Genomic DNA, 16,612 nt, shown 5'->3' on the forward strand with positions numbered 1-16,612 from the left:
CTTCTATATCTCTGCAGCACATCTTCTCATGGTCTTTGAATGTCTTCCTTTGCTATTCAAATGTTACAAACTACAGGTCCTCTGCTCCCCATTCACTTACTTAATGACATTTTTATTTCATTCTCCATTCATCAGCCATTCTTCTCTTCCAAATCTTTTGTTTCTGTGCTATTTTTCTAAATTTTGCTGCCTGTGTATCTGCATGGCAGCTCTACTATTTGACCAATACAGCCGGAAAGTTCATTTTATTGGTAAAAAGATTAATAGACTTAAGGTCAAAATGTAGCCAGAGAGGGCAAATGCTTCTCTGTCCCATAGTACAGGCTTCATTTTAAAAAGAACTGCTGTTTTACCTGAAGCCTTAAAGAGCAGCAAATCTCTTTAAATCCAGGCAGAGCCCCCCACCTTTTGTTTTTCAAAAAAAGATATGGTTGTCTGCAAAACTGGAACTAGACTTCTCATCATTTATTTTTATATTATTTTAGGAGGCTGGCAGCTCCAAGTGGATGAAAGGGGGTCCCTGGGCTCCTGTAATTTGTTCATGGTTACTTTTAAAAGTTCAGCAAGCCCTTTAAAGTGATAGTGATTTTCGAAAACCTATCAGCATTAAAAATATACTTCTGTGTATTAAAAGCCTACGAGAGACTGGAAGCAAGATCACTGTACAGTAACACTGCTTTGCCAAAAAAAATCTCTTTCGTAGCTGGCAGTCCAGCATGGAAGTAAACAATTGAGAGAGAAAAACTTGGGTCCTTAATAAGTTAGCCTACCAGCAATTTAAGTCCATAGCATTTTGCCTACCAGTAAATTAGAACAAAAGCAAGTAAGTGTTAGTGTGATTGGGTTCGTTAAAGATTTGAAGCAGTTCCTCTCTTTTGGCGAGAAATGACGACTGAGCCTCCTTTGAAATATTAACAGATTTGGTGATTCGACAACAACTTCCATGGGTTCAAAACAACTGATATCCGACAACTGTCCAAAATGTGAAGATGACAACTCCGTCTGTAAATTGGCAAGGTACATTTAGGGGTTGGCCCAAAACGTTCCCCGTCAGTGGGTTTACTCATTGGAGCCCGCTGAACCGGACATATAGTCCCACAACAAGGGTGTCTGGCCCAATCTCCCTTCGGTGGTTGGTTGGTTGAAGGATTGGTCTGGTCGTATCAGCTTCCATGAGTGACCTGGTCCCCGCAGAAAGACCACAACCATCCATTCTAGCACCTCTGTCGATGCTCCCTCTTTCTTTGACAGGTCTGGGTCAGACAGTAACCCTCCTACCTTCAAATTAAAAAATCTTCTAATAACCCGCACACTCTTTCATATCTGTGTTCACCTTTTTCTCTCTCTTTATTCCTCTCCTTCTTCATTCTCTCCCCTCGGTATACTAAACTGTCTCCTCCCACTTTGATCTCCTATATCCTCTTCCCACACAGGCAAAATGAACTGCTCCTCCCCTTTTCCTTCTCCCTCTTTCGCCAAACAGATTTCAATCTTCCCTTCTTTCCCCTTTGATTCCCTTCCTTTCTCTTCCTCCACACTCAATTCCTCGCTTTCTATTATCTTCTTTCTATCTCTGTCTCGCGCTCTGACATTTCTAGTTGAGGGGATGACTCACTCTGTTCTTTTTCCGTTTGGTCTATCACTACTTCACAGTTAGTCAAAATAATAACGCTTATTGTCATGATGACAACTTGCCGGATTCTGATTTACAGGAATTGTATTTTTCAGGTGTTATAAAAGCAAAAGAGATTTCTATTATAATTTTTTTCACCATGGAGTATCTCTGTGGAGAACCATGGTTTTAAAATAATCCCCTGAAAAGACATTAAATGTGGCTGCAGCTGTTTTAGGGTCATCCTGCTGTTGCCTTGCCAGGTCAGGAACACAGAGATAGTTCAGGACAGAAATCCAGATGAAGTGCACCCAAGAAAGGAAAAATATTGTTAACTAAATAATTGATAGTTTGCTGCCCATTAATGGAACACCAGGCTCAGCCACCTAAGGCAAGGAGTCTCACCCTATCGAACTGTAGGGCCATTGGTAGGAAGACTTGAGACACCTGTAGGACAGGTACGCAGGGGGATTTTAGGAATTATCTAGACTACATACAGAAGCTAGTTGGTCCTAGTGATGCTTCCCCTTGAAACCTGCCAATGCCATTTCACCATACTCCTTTCTTAAAGCTCAGTCTAGGTTCTGGACGGGAGGAACCAAAGGCCAAAAAAAAGCATAACTCGGCAAGAACAAGAAGGAAACACAGAAGAGGAAGTTTTGTTGTTGATCCAGTACAGTCATGACACACTCAGACCCAAGCATGCTTCCCTGTTCCTCCATTCTTTGCCCTTGTATGCCAATATCATCCGACCCAAGCTCAACCAATAAGACAGCAAAGGCCCAGGCACCCAAACTGCTAATTATGACTCTGCCTGCCTGCCTGAGATGATTCCTTGAAAGGAGAGTTTCGTCTCTAGGCTGGCAAAAGAATAAAGAGGCCCACCATTTTCCCAAGTGAAAGGATTAAGTTAAGAGTATGTGCAAGGTAGGGAAGAAAAGAGAACGCATATCTGTAGTTTAGACTCTAAAAGTCAGGGGCCTGCAATTTGAAAGGCAATTCCCTTGGTTTTCCCTACATAGACAGCAGGACCCAAAGAGCAGCCTCTGAAGTAGACTCTAATAATGGAATGGATTCGTGTGGATGACTGTTGTCTTGTGACACAAGCTACAGTAAACAGAGCTTTAAAAGTCAAGATGTGCATTTGTATGAGAGGTTCTGAAAGATCCCACAGTCTAATGCAAATGAGCTCGTGCAAGAATTAGCAGTGATAATAATTTTGCTCAGTGCCATGACACTTAAGATAGAAAAATGGTCTGTTCAGGACTGCAGTTTTTGTCTCTTTTTTACTGACACCCAAATATGCAGATTGAAGGGAAGGAAATTATGCTTCCTTTGAACTGCTTGCCCTGAAGCAACTGCTTTGCATTGCTTCAAGGAAAGATCACATTTTTAAGCCATATAATAAAATCCGCTTTACTGACGAAGAACAGAATGAACTAGCTCTGTCATTTCGGATCCATTCAATATTAATAATATCAATATCAATATTAATAATATTAATAATATTAATAATATTAATAATATTAATATTAATAATAATAATAATAATAATAATAATAATAATAATAATAATAATAATAATAATAATAATAATAATAATAATAATAATAATAATAATAATAATAATAATAATAATAATAAATAGTGTATAGCAAAGTCAGTTTTGACTTATGGAGCCTTGTGGTGCAGTGGTTAAACTGTAGTACTGCAGCTAAAACTCTACTCATGACCCAGGTTTAATCCCAGGTAGCCAGTCTTCCATCCTTCTAATGTCAGTAAATTGAGTACCCAGCTTGTGGGGGAGGGGGGGAGCAATGTGTAGCCTGGATAATTAAATTGTAAACTGCCCACAGAGTGCTTTAAGCGGTATATAAGCAGCATGCTTTGATTTTTTTAAATGCTGACCCTCCCAGGTTTTCTGGGTATAAAGTACTCACAAGTGGCTTACTCAGGAGTGCTCTGAGACGTTGCAGCGTGCCCAAAGCTGCACAGATGGTAAGATATCTACCCCATCAGCAAAACATGTTCCAAGTGATCCAGGATGATCCCATTCCTGTTTAGCACAGAATGGATTCAGACTCCTGACCCATTGCAGCCAGGTGTTCCTACCCCATGAATTCTACCAGACACATATGTACCCCACATATAACAAACAGCTGAACAATGTCAGTGACAAGCATTGCTTTGCAAAATATTTTCCAAAATGCTTAAAAATGGGGAGTATTTTAGAAACTATTGAGAGACTGCAAATTCTACAAGACAGAAGTGGGCAGACTTTACACTTAGAGGATCTTATGTTTTGCTAGAAACCAAAGATTTACCAAGTGGGAACCTGGTGAAAAAACACACCTGGAATAAAAGAATTCTCTGCCCAGCAATTTGTGTGCCACAACTGCTCACAGTTCCTTCATCCATGAACTCCTGGCTGTCATAAATTCTCTCTTAGGACAAGAAGCAAATAATATTGTTGTCATTCTTAAATAACTGGAAATCAGGTATCTTTGCTGATTTTGAGCAGACTCCAGAATTAACGTCTGTCCACTCTGATAATAAGATACCAACACTACAGTGCCCAGACAGTAGAAATCTTTCCCAAATTCCTTCTGACTTACAAGTCTCAGTAGTTATTTTATATCCAAAAACATGTTTAATAATCAAGGGTTCCTAATGTGATTTTCCCTCTTCCAGCCCCAGTATTGCACAGTAAACAGAGCAGACTGCATATAATGATGAACCTCCTGAGTGCCATGTGATGCTTGCAGCATGATACCCGTTTACAGCAGCCTATTAAGCCCTCCTGAGTATCATGTGATGCCTCTGTAATTCAGCCCAGGAATGTTTCTTGAACACCAGATGAAGAAAATTGTCATTCTACCTCATCCTCTCACTCCTGAAACTTTCAAGATGCCATCTTGGGGGGGGGGGGGGGGAGCATGTAAACAAATTTCTTCACTTCTAGCCCTTAATTCACCTTGTCTTAGTCCTTCCATCCTTCCTTCAGGCTAGAATAACAATTATTTTCAAATATTAAGGAATTTGAAAATAATTTAATTTCCCAATGAATACATCTCTTATTAATTTCTAGCCTGAATGAGTTTTGGCAAGATCTCTTGAGAGATAAGATTCAGGGCAGAGAAATAAACATCTAATATACAGTTTGTTGTCCTCTGAAGATGCCGGCCACAGAGACTGGCGAAACGTTAGGAAAAACCACCTTCAGTACATGGCCAAGAAGCCCAAAAAACCCACAACAACCATCTAATATACTGTACAACCTTGTTGTTATATACATGAAGGGCACTAATACTCTGGTTCTAAGTGAATACAGGTGTAATACAGGTATTCTGAAAATTGCAATAGCATCCTAGTTGAGTTGGGGTAGACAGAATGCGGCACTTTGGATGTTGTTGGACTGCTAATCCGAGCAGCCCTAGCCAGAACAACCAATGGTGAGGAATGCTGGGAGTTGCATTTGAGCAACTTTTAGATGTCCATCGTTTACCCACCTCCACTTTGCTGCTCTATAAACATATGTACATTTCTTTGTCAAGGGATGAGTTCTAAAATACCAGATCTGCAGGATTTAAGGTACTAATTGTGGAGGGCATTTATCAGCTATTGACTTAATTCAGTAGCAAACTGCATGCTATGTCTACGAACCATGCAGAATTTTTTTAAAAAATGTACTGTTTCGTGGTTCATTTGATTCATGCCCATCTCTAAACGAAGAGGTGCTTTCTGTGTAGCCAGCTACACAGAAAAACCCCTCTCTATGAGCTTTGCACCCCTCTTCATGAGCCCCAGCATTGGGACGACTCCCCTCATCCGATGCTGTCACACTATCCAGTTAAGTAGGACAGTAGACCTACTTCCTGCCCCAGTGCTTCCTGAGAGGCTTAGGGAAGTATAGTTCTTTGAAATTTCCCTACATATAGCCCGAAAGGGCAGCAAAACTGCACTTCCCATAAGTCTCCCAGGAAGCAGGTCCCAGACAGCCTACTGTAAAATAAAGTATGTGCTTGGGCCCATGAAGGGGTCTTGGGGGGGGGGCAGCAAAGCAAAGCAAAGCAAAATGTCAACGATGAAAAAGTTCAGCATTTCACTTCAACTTGTGAAGCTGTGTTTCTATGAACCACCCACTAAACAAACCATGAACCAGGCCAGTTAGTGGAATTTTTTGGTTCGTGGTTTATTTTCTGCCCATCTCTATTATTAATAGATAATACTGAGTTACACAGTCCAAAAATCTGACTCAGGGCAATTTTCTAACCAGTATCAAATCGTTTATGAATTTGCTCTTTTGTGCTGCAAATTGTTTCTTCCATAGCTGCAAAGTTTGTAAACAGGGGGAAAGCAGATTTAAAGAAAAAAGGTGTGGTTCTTCTCCTATAAAGGGGACCTCATCCCTCCATTTCACTTGTAAACATTGTGTGAGCCAGCAGGTTGGGGGGGGGGGGGAAGGAGCTAAGTACCAATATAGGCAGGCCCCCTCAGCAATGGCAGAAGCGTTGTTGGCCTTGAAGGAAACACCTGAGGCAGATGAAAGGTGGAGGCCCTAAACCCACCCACAGAGAAACAGCTGTAGCTGAGGTAGATATAGAGGCAAGTGAGCAAGGAGAGGGGGAGGAGGAATTGGACATTTGGGAGTGTCCGTCACCTCTGGAGAAAAGAGAAAATACTGTAGTCTGCTGGGGGAGATGCTGAAAGGAGCTTCTAAGAGACCTCCATCTCCGGAGGACGGCTGGCTTATCTGAAGGCAAGATGAAAGCCGAAAGATAGAAGCTCCCAGGGTCAGCCGGTGCTGCACAGCTTCCTCTGCTTGCTGGATGTCATGCTGGGAGACTCGGCTGGCAAAGCCTGTTTAACAGCCTGGACCTTTTTGGCCAAGATGAGCTGCCACGGGAGTGAAGTAACTCCCTCGGAGCTGGGGGTTGGGACAGAATATCCTCTCAACCCTGGAAGGATAGAATGCAATCAATTCCATTCCTGCTGCTTGGGGCTAGAGGCCCCATCCTGCAAAGGACTACAGAGACATTGTTTTTCTTTTCTTTGTATGCTGAGACCGATGAAGCTTAACTGATCACCAGTACCTGCTGCCTCATCATGGATACAGCGGCTGGGGCTGCTCACACATTAGTAAACTGAATTGGGGATAAGACTGGGCTCAAGGGCTGTGTGCTGGCATAAGATATCTACAAGCAATGTTGCAGCATCACAATGAGTCTGGAAGAGGGTAGAGAGCTGACATTTTCCACCAGCTCCAGCACTAAACTGTGCTTTATCAATGTGCACCATTTTAAGGATGTCTGCTGGATAATTCATTGGGACAGCAGAAAAGAAAGTGTTCACTATCACAATGAAGCCCTTTAAAAATTGACATAAACCACCAACAAAAAAAACACCTACTTGTTTTTATTAGTGTCAGAGGCCTGCTGCTGGACAAACTACAGTACTCAGAGAAATAACCCTATCTGTTTATAAGCAGAATCAATAAGTGTACAACCAGCAAAAGCTGTACACACACTTCCCTCACTAATATGTCTGAGTCATGGCCTGGAATAACCTGTGTGAGAAAGAAGATGAGGTCAAATTCTAAACCAAATTCCACTCTTCAGATTTTAAAAGATCCTCCATACCTGTAAGTAATGTGTGCATATTTTCAGAATAAAAACAATCGGCAAAAACCACTAAAACTGTAATTTTTAAAAATATTTAAGTTTTCTCCATCTAGATTTGTGCTGTGTGGGCTCGGAAGAATAATTGGGCTCACTAATAAATCCCTAACAGCAAAACTAATGGTGAAATAGATCTTGGAAAAGTTACTTTTTGGATTACAATTCTGCCCTCAAATACCTCAGCTAGCCCTTCTATTCCAACACTAAAAATGTTAATCACCTGCGATGCAGTGGCATTGCAACTATTATTATTAAAGCAACAAACAATTCTCTAATCTCAATTGTGCAATTTTCTCTCTGTTTCTGAATGGTATTACAAGCAGCAGAAGTTGGCCCCATCTCCTGCCCACTCCCCCAAGCTTACTTGCTGATCCCACAGAATTAACTGGCTTACCTCCTCCTGGAAGAGGTCAACATCAGTGTAGATAACATACAGCCATAATCCTGTCCACTTGGGAACTCCTGGTTAAGAACGCTGCTGGAAATTCACTAAAATTGTCCTTCAGTAGCCAAATCCATAGCGAGTTTACAAAAGAATATCACACACAGACATTTAACATTGTCCAAACAGAACTTCAAACCAAGGATAACTTCTTCCTCCAGCTATTAGGTAATACTGTTAATTTAGGTGCAACTGGCAAAATTGGCTAAATTCTGTTAATTTAGTTGCAATTGGTTCACCTAGATGTAGACTAAATTTTATCCCAATTTCTCTGACAAGGGTTTGTCACATTTCTGTGTGTCTCAATCCCAGCAAAAAAGGAGTTTTGTGTAAATACCTACAGTACCTACCTACCTACCTACCTACCTACCTACCTACCTTCCTACACTAAGTACTTTGTTGTTGTCCCAACACACTGGCCCAGGACACTCCTTGAAGATATTAATCACCTGGAGATCTTGTCTGCCTGCTTCTTTAAAACAGGTTTCTTTCTGAATCTCCCATCCCCCGCCCAGAACATACATACAATTTCTTATGCTGAAGAATTCTAGATTAATTTTACACACTGATCACAGTTTTGTATGATACTCTTAAAAAATAAGAGAGTCATGGACATTCTGTGCACTTGCCTGCAATATGGAAACTAAACAGTAATTCTAAGTGTGGTGCTATAAATCTAGGAGAGTTTCAGATCTTTAAGATCTACTTGGGTGGGGGCAAGATATTTCATGGCTCCTCCTGTAAATCAGTGCAAGAACAATAATTTCCAGTGAAGTTCTGACTTCTATGTGCCTTTCAATGGCAAAGGAACAACTTCAGGTTTACATCCTAGCATCCATATGCTAGAGAAGTAGTTACTGCTCTTCAGATGCTCTTAAGGAATAAATGAACCTTCTTGGCCACTTTAAGACTTTTCACCAGGCTTAGCAAAGCAAATCTCAGAATGGAAGAAAAACTGGGTTTTTATTATGTAGTTCACTAGTGATCCTGCTGCCTGGCAACAGCTTCCTTTCCTTGCAATCTCCCATATCTAGTTCACCACTGGATAACCATTAATGCAACAACCCCAAATTCTAAATTAAATTGCCCAATTACACTAGAAAATATCCAAGTTAATTGATAACTTCATTGATTGTAATACATTGGTGCCAATCTCTGATTTTAGGTGCCTATAAGCTACATTTTATTTTGGTCCTTCCTAGGGTATTAACAATAATCATGTAAGGTACTGTACATTAGTCTGAGTTAGTAACTGGCCAATAAACCTGATATGAGAGAGTGGAGATTTGACCGTGGGTCTCCCAGTCATAACCTGACACTCTGATGAAGTTCTAAAGTAGATCTAAGCTTCTAGAATCTCCAATTTCTCCCCTCTTAGAAATGGAAGAATTGAATCTCCACGGGTGTGGTTCTTCTTTTAAACAAGGCAGTTACCTCTCTACCTTGTTTTAACAGGCAATCCCTTTCCCTGCACGAGATGGATTTTTTAAAACCCCAAATAATTCCACTTCCAGTAAGGGACCACTGGAGGAAGTTAGGGCAGGAACAATGGCACTAGATGGCTGGGGTATAAATTTGTAATGAATACAAGAAAAAAATTCTGTTGGAACCCTGGAATTTACTCACTCCTGGTCCAAATGCCTAAAACTCACTACAACCATTATTCCCCACTTTCTGTGCCCACCAGAATTATTACCTTTGCATTTGGACTCACAATTTCATTCTTCAATATGACTCAGACATTTAAACAAAGAGAGCACAATTTATTTTCTCTAAATCTTTACTCATAAAAAAGTAAATTTGTACAGGCAGTGTGAAAGGCTGATGTTGCACATAACATCCCTCAGTAGAGATGCTCTGATTTCTGGCTAGTGGAATGTACCTAGAAACATTACTGTTTTGGAATACAACTCCCAGAAACCCCAGCCATGCAGGAGATCTAATCTTAAAAAGTAACATTTCCCAGCTCTGTTTTTTACTAGAACCCTGAGATCTATCAACCAGAGTGTGGTGCAAAACACTTAACAGAAAAGAACTGGGAGATTAAAATTTTGTTTTGCTTACCAAAATTAAGTTACAGTCCTTCTACACAAAATGTATTCTTTATTATTTTAAGGTTTCTGTATTTGAGTCAATATCATTTTAGGACTGGGATAATAAAGCTAGTCATTTTGTTGCTGTTGTTTTGTACAGATGTTTTGTACTTACTGCAAAACACTCCACGATCAACCTGTAAATCAAGGTCTTCTTTCTCTCCATCACTGGTGTACTGTTTCACTTAGTAAATCCAATCTACTGCATGTCTACTTAGAACTTAGGTTCTATTCAGTTCCATGATACTTATTCTTAAGTGTGCAAAGAATGGCAACCTAACAGACTCAGATTGAATATCAAGTTCTTGAAATACATGCAGAAAGAAGGACATTTTTTTTACTCCATAGTTCTTTGTATGCTATTTGAAATAACAACGGGTATCTTTGCTGCCACATCCTACTGCACATTCACATTTAACTCTCAGTACAGCTGCCACCTCTGATCTAGCTTAACATTTAAGCTTCATGCTGCAAGCCTTCCTCATTTTGGAGTGTTTTCCCATCTAAATGCTCTCTCTGCAGTTTCCTGGAAACGAATCCAGCATATCCCCATTTGCCCGAACATTTGTCCCTGTGTGCTATTTCTCTGTAGTGCACTGATGAATTCAGCAATGTTTAACATCCAAAAAACCAAGGAATTCATAGTGGACTATAGGAAAAAAAGAGCAGACATTCAGCCACTGTATATAGATGGAGTTTGTGTGGAACAGGTGGTTGAATGTAAGTTTCTTGGGACTATCATAACAAATGACCTGACTTGGAGTGCAAACACCGCTGCGTTAATCAGGAAGGCACAACAACGGTTGTATTTTCTAAGGATTCTTAGAAAGCAACAATTGACTGAGAGTTTGTTAATCACCTTCTATCGGAGTTCGATTGAGAGTATATTATCCTACTGTCTCTGTGTATGGTTCACGAGCTGCACAGTGGCAGAGAAAAAGGCAATTCAAGGGGTGATCAAGACGGCCCAAAACATCATTGGCTGTTCACTCCCCTCTTTGGAAGAATTGTATAAGAACAGATGTAAGAGGAAGATATCTAACATACTGAAAGACTCCTCTCATCCGGGATATCAGCTCTTTAAACTATTACCATCAGGAAGGAGATTCAGGGTATTGAAAGCAAGGACAAGCAGATTCAAGAACAGTTTTTACCCAAGTGCAGTATTGAGTTTAAATGCGGGGCCATAAGTTTTTGGTGGACTTTTTAATTGCTGAGAGAAAACGGGGTATCTATATTTGGATGGTGAAAGTTGTGTATATTTTAACTTTTTTTTTGTAGTGTTGTCCAGTTTTACCTTGGGGAAGAGCACCTCATTTCGTTGCACCCACTTGTGAGCGCAATGACAAATAAATTTCTTATGTCTTATGTCTTATGTCTTCTATTTGGTATATAACCTAAAAATGAGTCCCTATTATACTTAAATGCTTCCAGAAAAAAGGTGAGCTTTGAAAATGATTTGATTTTTTTAAAAGAACCTCATTCGACAAATAAGGTTGCAAATTGCAGCTTATATTTTTAATAATTAATAATACTGTCAGCCATTTTCCTGTTCACATGACATAGTTTCTACCTGACAAAAGAGATCTTGCCCTAGCTTTTAAACAAAATGCTAGGGTAAGATCTCACATAATGGTATGATTAAATGTGAATGTATGAAACGTAGTATTGCTCAGAGCCAGAGCTGCCAACATAACTGGAAGTAACATATATACATGTGTGAATAAAGAGTGCTCCTTACTGAATAGTAATGTTGCTGCCTTTTTTTCCTGGAAGACATCCTGTGCCTTTAACAACTGCATGACAGGCAGGTATTCAACAGATGAACCTTACCCTTGCAATGATTGGAAAAGTTTGTTTTTAATGCCCTCCGCCTTGCTGTACTTTTTTCTCTTCTCATAATTGTTCTAACTAGTTATGGTGGGGGAACTGATATCAACTCTACCCTCTTTAGCACAATCCCAGACTTCCTAAGTAAGGGCTCATTCAGACAGTATATTTGCTTCCTTATAGGTATCTAATAGTGCGCTGGTGATAGTTGCATTATTCTCACTGTCGACAATGTAAGTCTTATATTGATACCAAATGCAACAAAGAATGACAAAAACCTTGTTTTTTAAGGGTTTTTAAACTACATCTTACAGTGTTTTGGTGATAGTGGTGTTTGCTTTGTTTCACTTTGTGAAGGGGGCAAAGTTCCGGAAACAAAACCATCTCTGGTCAGAAACTTTCAATTTAACAACAACAATCCAGCAGAGCAGATCACATCCAAAGGATTTTCAAGCTATTTAAAATACTGTGGTTGTTTTAAAAGTGCAGATTTCCAGAATGGATCAGCAGCAGACGTTTGCTGTCACAGGCTCCCATCAGATTATTTCAATTTAGTTCTTATTTACTGAAACAACAAAACAAAAATATAGCAGAAAAGAATTTTTAAAGTCTTTCTTCAAGATTTTTAAAATATTTTTGAACCAGTTGTTAAAAGAGGAACCAATTTTTTTTAAAAGAGAAGATAGGGTTTAAAATTTTGTGTGGACAGAAACACTGGCAAGCTCTGTGCTCATCAGGCACCAACCAGCACAAAGCAGGAAGGAACTACAGTGGGGTCTCTACTTAAGAACGTCCCTACTTAAGAACAATTCAACTTAAGAACAGCTCCATTTGCTAAATTTTGCTTCTACTTGAGAACAGAAATCCAAGATAAGAACAGGAAAAAAAAACCTTTCCTGTTCTTTTTTTAACCTTAGGTCATCTTAGGTTTTAAAAAAATTCTCCCCCTAGTGGTAGAGTACGTATTAACCAGCTTTGCATTAGTTCCTATGGGAACTAATGCTTCAATGTACAGTACGAACGCACCTCTACATAACAAAAAAAAAGCCAGAACGAATTAATTGGTTTTCAGTCCATTCCTATGGGAAATTGTGCTTCAACTTAAGAACATTTCAACTTAAGAACACCATTCCAAAACGGATTAAATTCTTAAGTAGAGGTTCCACAGTAGTTTCTATGGACGGAAAAGAGCAGATACGGATTAAATGGTTTTCAATGCATTCCTATGGGAAATGCAGATTCAACATAAGAACTTTTCAACTTGAGAACCACCTTGCAATACGGATTAAGTTCTTAAGTAGAGACCCCACTGTAATCCTTTGTCTCAATAAGCCTTAAGGTCCATCTAATGTATATTTTGTGCTTCAAACTTCAGGTCTATTAGGAGGCACAGACTAAAGGCCAATTTATAAAGATTGCAACTCTACTGTCTCATGAGCCAGAGGATGTATCTCACATTTGAAGAACAGTTCTCTGGTCACATGGAATGGTCTTGAGCACTGGCTTTCTTGGACACATGCCATCTCAACAGCCCCTGTATTTTAAAACAAAGACACCCCAAAGCTATTTGATTATCTTAAACTGAACAGTCCAGCTGTCAACAGAATGTACAACTCCCCAGGCAACCTGGAAAAACTGAACAACATGCAACAGGCACACCGTTATGACAATTAACATTTCATTTGCTGATGGAAAGAAAAGCACACGCACAGGCCATATTTTGCCTTCCAGACTCAGCATCACGGAGAGGCCTGGAAAGCAGCGGGGCTGTCTCCTCCCATGATTTCAGCCACCATTATCATGCTTGTAGATTAGGAGGGGAAAAACTAGCATTTGCGCATGAAAGTTGTAAGGAAGAGGTTTGCTTTTTTTTTTTGCTTTTAAGAGAAAGCCTGCCTTCTCATAAGACTCTTATAAGCAAAAGTACCTCTTTGTCCCTTGCTTGTATGAAAGTACCCTTAGCAATAAAACTACTACTGGTGAAATACTACTGGCTACGGGCATTCTCCTTTGTGAGTTAGCACTAGAAATGGTGTAACAGTAGCTGCTGTTCTATTTTTGGGCTGAGAAAACATCCACCCACTTTTGGCAATTTTATATTCATCTCTGGGCAATCAAGCAGGGAAACCTTTGCAAACATCAAGACTGTTGATTTCACAGTTTTTGTCCTTTTCAAGCCATTTGGTAAGTTAGAACTGACTAATGAAGAACTGCGGGAATGAGAAGCACATTCAGTTTTTTGGGCTTATCTGGAAGGTGGGTCCAACGGATTGTGTACTCAGGGCTGCTCTTAAATAAAACCTTTGTGCAAACAGTGGCTTCCCACTCTTGCTGCAGGGTAAATGAACACTTCCAGTCACATAATGCTCTCCATATATTTCAGGATGTACTGTACAATCTAGGACTGCAATGTTTCATTGACTAAAATGGCAGTTCCAGTTAATTAGACAACACTTTTTTTAAGTTTAAAAATATATTTTAAATTTTAATATACTTAAAGTGACTATTTTATAAAAAGGCATTCCCATTTCCTACCCCACCCTAGATTAAGTCTTAGATGATGTAAATGGAATGAATGGGCAACTGGGGTAGGCAAATATGTCCCTCCAGATATTAGTAGGGTGTAACTCCAAGCAGCCCTAGCAGAGCCAATAGTGAGATATTAATAGAGTCGAAGTCCAACAATATCTGGAGGGCCATGCTACCAATCACTCTGCTTCATAGAAGTGTGAGGTTATTTCTGCACTTTTGCTCACAGATTAAAACAATATCTGAGGTTTCATCTGAACAGATACAGTCTTGGAATGGCCAACTGACCATAAGAGCTAGTTTGGCTAGCTCCTCAAAAAATAGCATTTGAACTTTTTCACACTAAGGAAATAAACTTTTTAATACTGTATCTAAACACACAACTACTCCTAAAGGAACAGCAGTAGCCACCAGCTAAAAAACTGGCAAACCTACAGAGCAGAGCTCCAGGTTAAATAGCTCATGGCCTCCTATTAATCAAGATTACTTGGAAAGACTCATGCTAGAAACAATTAAAGCATGTACTCATCTCAAGTAATATTGTCTCAAATGGGAGTATTGAAGCTACCTACTTTACACCAGAAAAAGAAAATGAAATGCATATCTAGGCTCAGCAGCTTTTATTCCTATTGTACCCTTGCACTTTTCACAACTGAATGGCAAGCAAAATTTTAAAATGAAGTTTTTCATACCACAGAATAAGGACAGGCTTTGTCACGTTTCTGATGGGTACCCATTAAGGGTGCAGAAGCCCAGCCAGAAAAGCATTGGCAAGATTAGGCTGATTGTAGTACTGTAGAGAGTCCATGCTTCTGCTGTCTGCTCTCTGCTCAGGTAAACTGTAGCCATTTGGAAAAATTTTCCTCTCCAGGACTTGCCATGTCAACTCAGATTCACCTATTATCACCAGAAGCTCATGCAATGTTGGCATGGCCTTTTGTGAAGAGGGAATAGATGCACCTGCACTTTTTTTTCTATAAAAGAGTCAACAGCTCTCTTTTGTCTGAACTGCATTCAGATAAGATTCTAGTCTCAGTGGTGCTAAAATGGATGTTATTTTTTTCCATTAATCAAAACCTGAACTGTTGTATCACACACAAGGACACAGTAGATCTTCCCTTGTAATGGAATATTTTCCCAAATAAAACTGAAAATTGTTATGGAAACATTCATTCCATGTTGGACTTAAAAGTTATAAGAATTTCATGAATACCTTCATATCTACCTTTAGTCACTGCTGTCTATGCCTCAGATGTTCCTTGACCGTAGAAATAATGGAGCTGCAACTTTCTAACACTACTAAATTTGAACAATAGTTAAGAAGCAGAAGCAAGAGTAGTATTTTAAGATTTCATGTGACATGGAAACTGGCACATTAGCATCTCCCTTTAAACATTAGGAGATCTTGTTATTATTATTTATTATTATTATTATTTATTTTATTTATATCCCGCCTATCTGGTCGTGTCAGGACCACTCTAGGCGGCTAACAACATTAAAAGATAATACAAAAATATACGTATAAAGACAATTTTACATAACAGAAATACTGAACAGAATGGGAAAGCTGAAGGAGAGGGGGGGAAAAAAGGGCGTCAGGAATTATCTGATGGGAAGGCCTGCCTAAACATTCATGTTTTTAATTGATTCTTAAAAATACCCAGCGAGCGAGCCACGCGAATCTCAGGAGGTAGGTTGTTCCAGAGGCGAGGAGCCACTGCCGAGAAGGCCCAATTTCTTGTCTTCTCCTTCCGGGCCTCCCTCGGCGTTAGGCTCCTCAGCCTCACCTCCTGGCTCGCACGAGTGACACGGGTAGATCTTGGCGGGAGAAGGCGTTCCACCAAGTATCCAGGTCCTAAACCGTTTAGGGCTTTATATGTGAGCATCAACACTTTGAAGTCAATGCGGAATCGGATGGGCAGCCAATGCAATGCAGCCAGAGTGGGTGAAATATGTTGGTATTTTCTCACTCCGCTGAGTAATCTGGCCGCCGCATTCTGCACCACCTGCAGTTTCCACAGCAGCCTCAAAGGTAGCCCCACGTAGAGCGCATTACAGTAGTATAATCTCGAGATTACGAGCGCATGTACCAAGGTGGTGAGCGCCCCAACATCAAGGAAGGACCGCAGCTGGGCTATCTGCCTAAGATGAAAAAAGGTGGTTTTCCCTAAAGGACACAATAGAAATCTTTACAGCAGCAGACCTTTCATTTGTATGTTTAGGTTCACAGAATTCCTGTGAAGATGATGCAGGTTAAAAGCAAATAAATATATTGGTCCCAAATAGAGTCAACCCAATAAAAATCACTGAGATTTCCATTAGTGTTGGCTAACAGATCTCATTCATTTCTACAGGTCTCCTCTGACTAAGACTAACTTTAGACTTAGCCCTTAAGATCTTGTCTGCGAAAATTTTATTCAAGAATTGC

The 16,612-nt window shown here is 39.9% G+C and overlaps 1 protein-coding gene across 2 annotated transcripts in view; it reads right to left on the reverse strand.

Moving 5' to 3' along the window:
• The window catches only part of SYNGR1 (synaptogyrin 1), a 32,148-nt gene that overhangs the window by 11,794 nt on the left and 3,742 nt on the right, over window positions 1-16,612 (reverse strand). The gene's annotated exons all lie outside the window — the stretch shown is intronic.

The sequence above is a fragment of the Pogona vitticeps genome, chromosome 5 (assembly GCF_051106095.1).
Source record: "Pogona vitticeps strain Pit_001003342236 chromosome 5, PviZW2.1, whole genome shotgun sequence".
Classification (NCBI taxonomy): domain Eukaryota; kingdom Metazoa; phylum Chordata; class Lepidosauria; order Squamata; family Agamidae; genus Pogona; species Pogona vitticeps.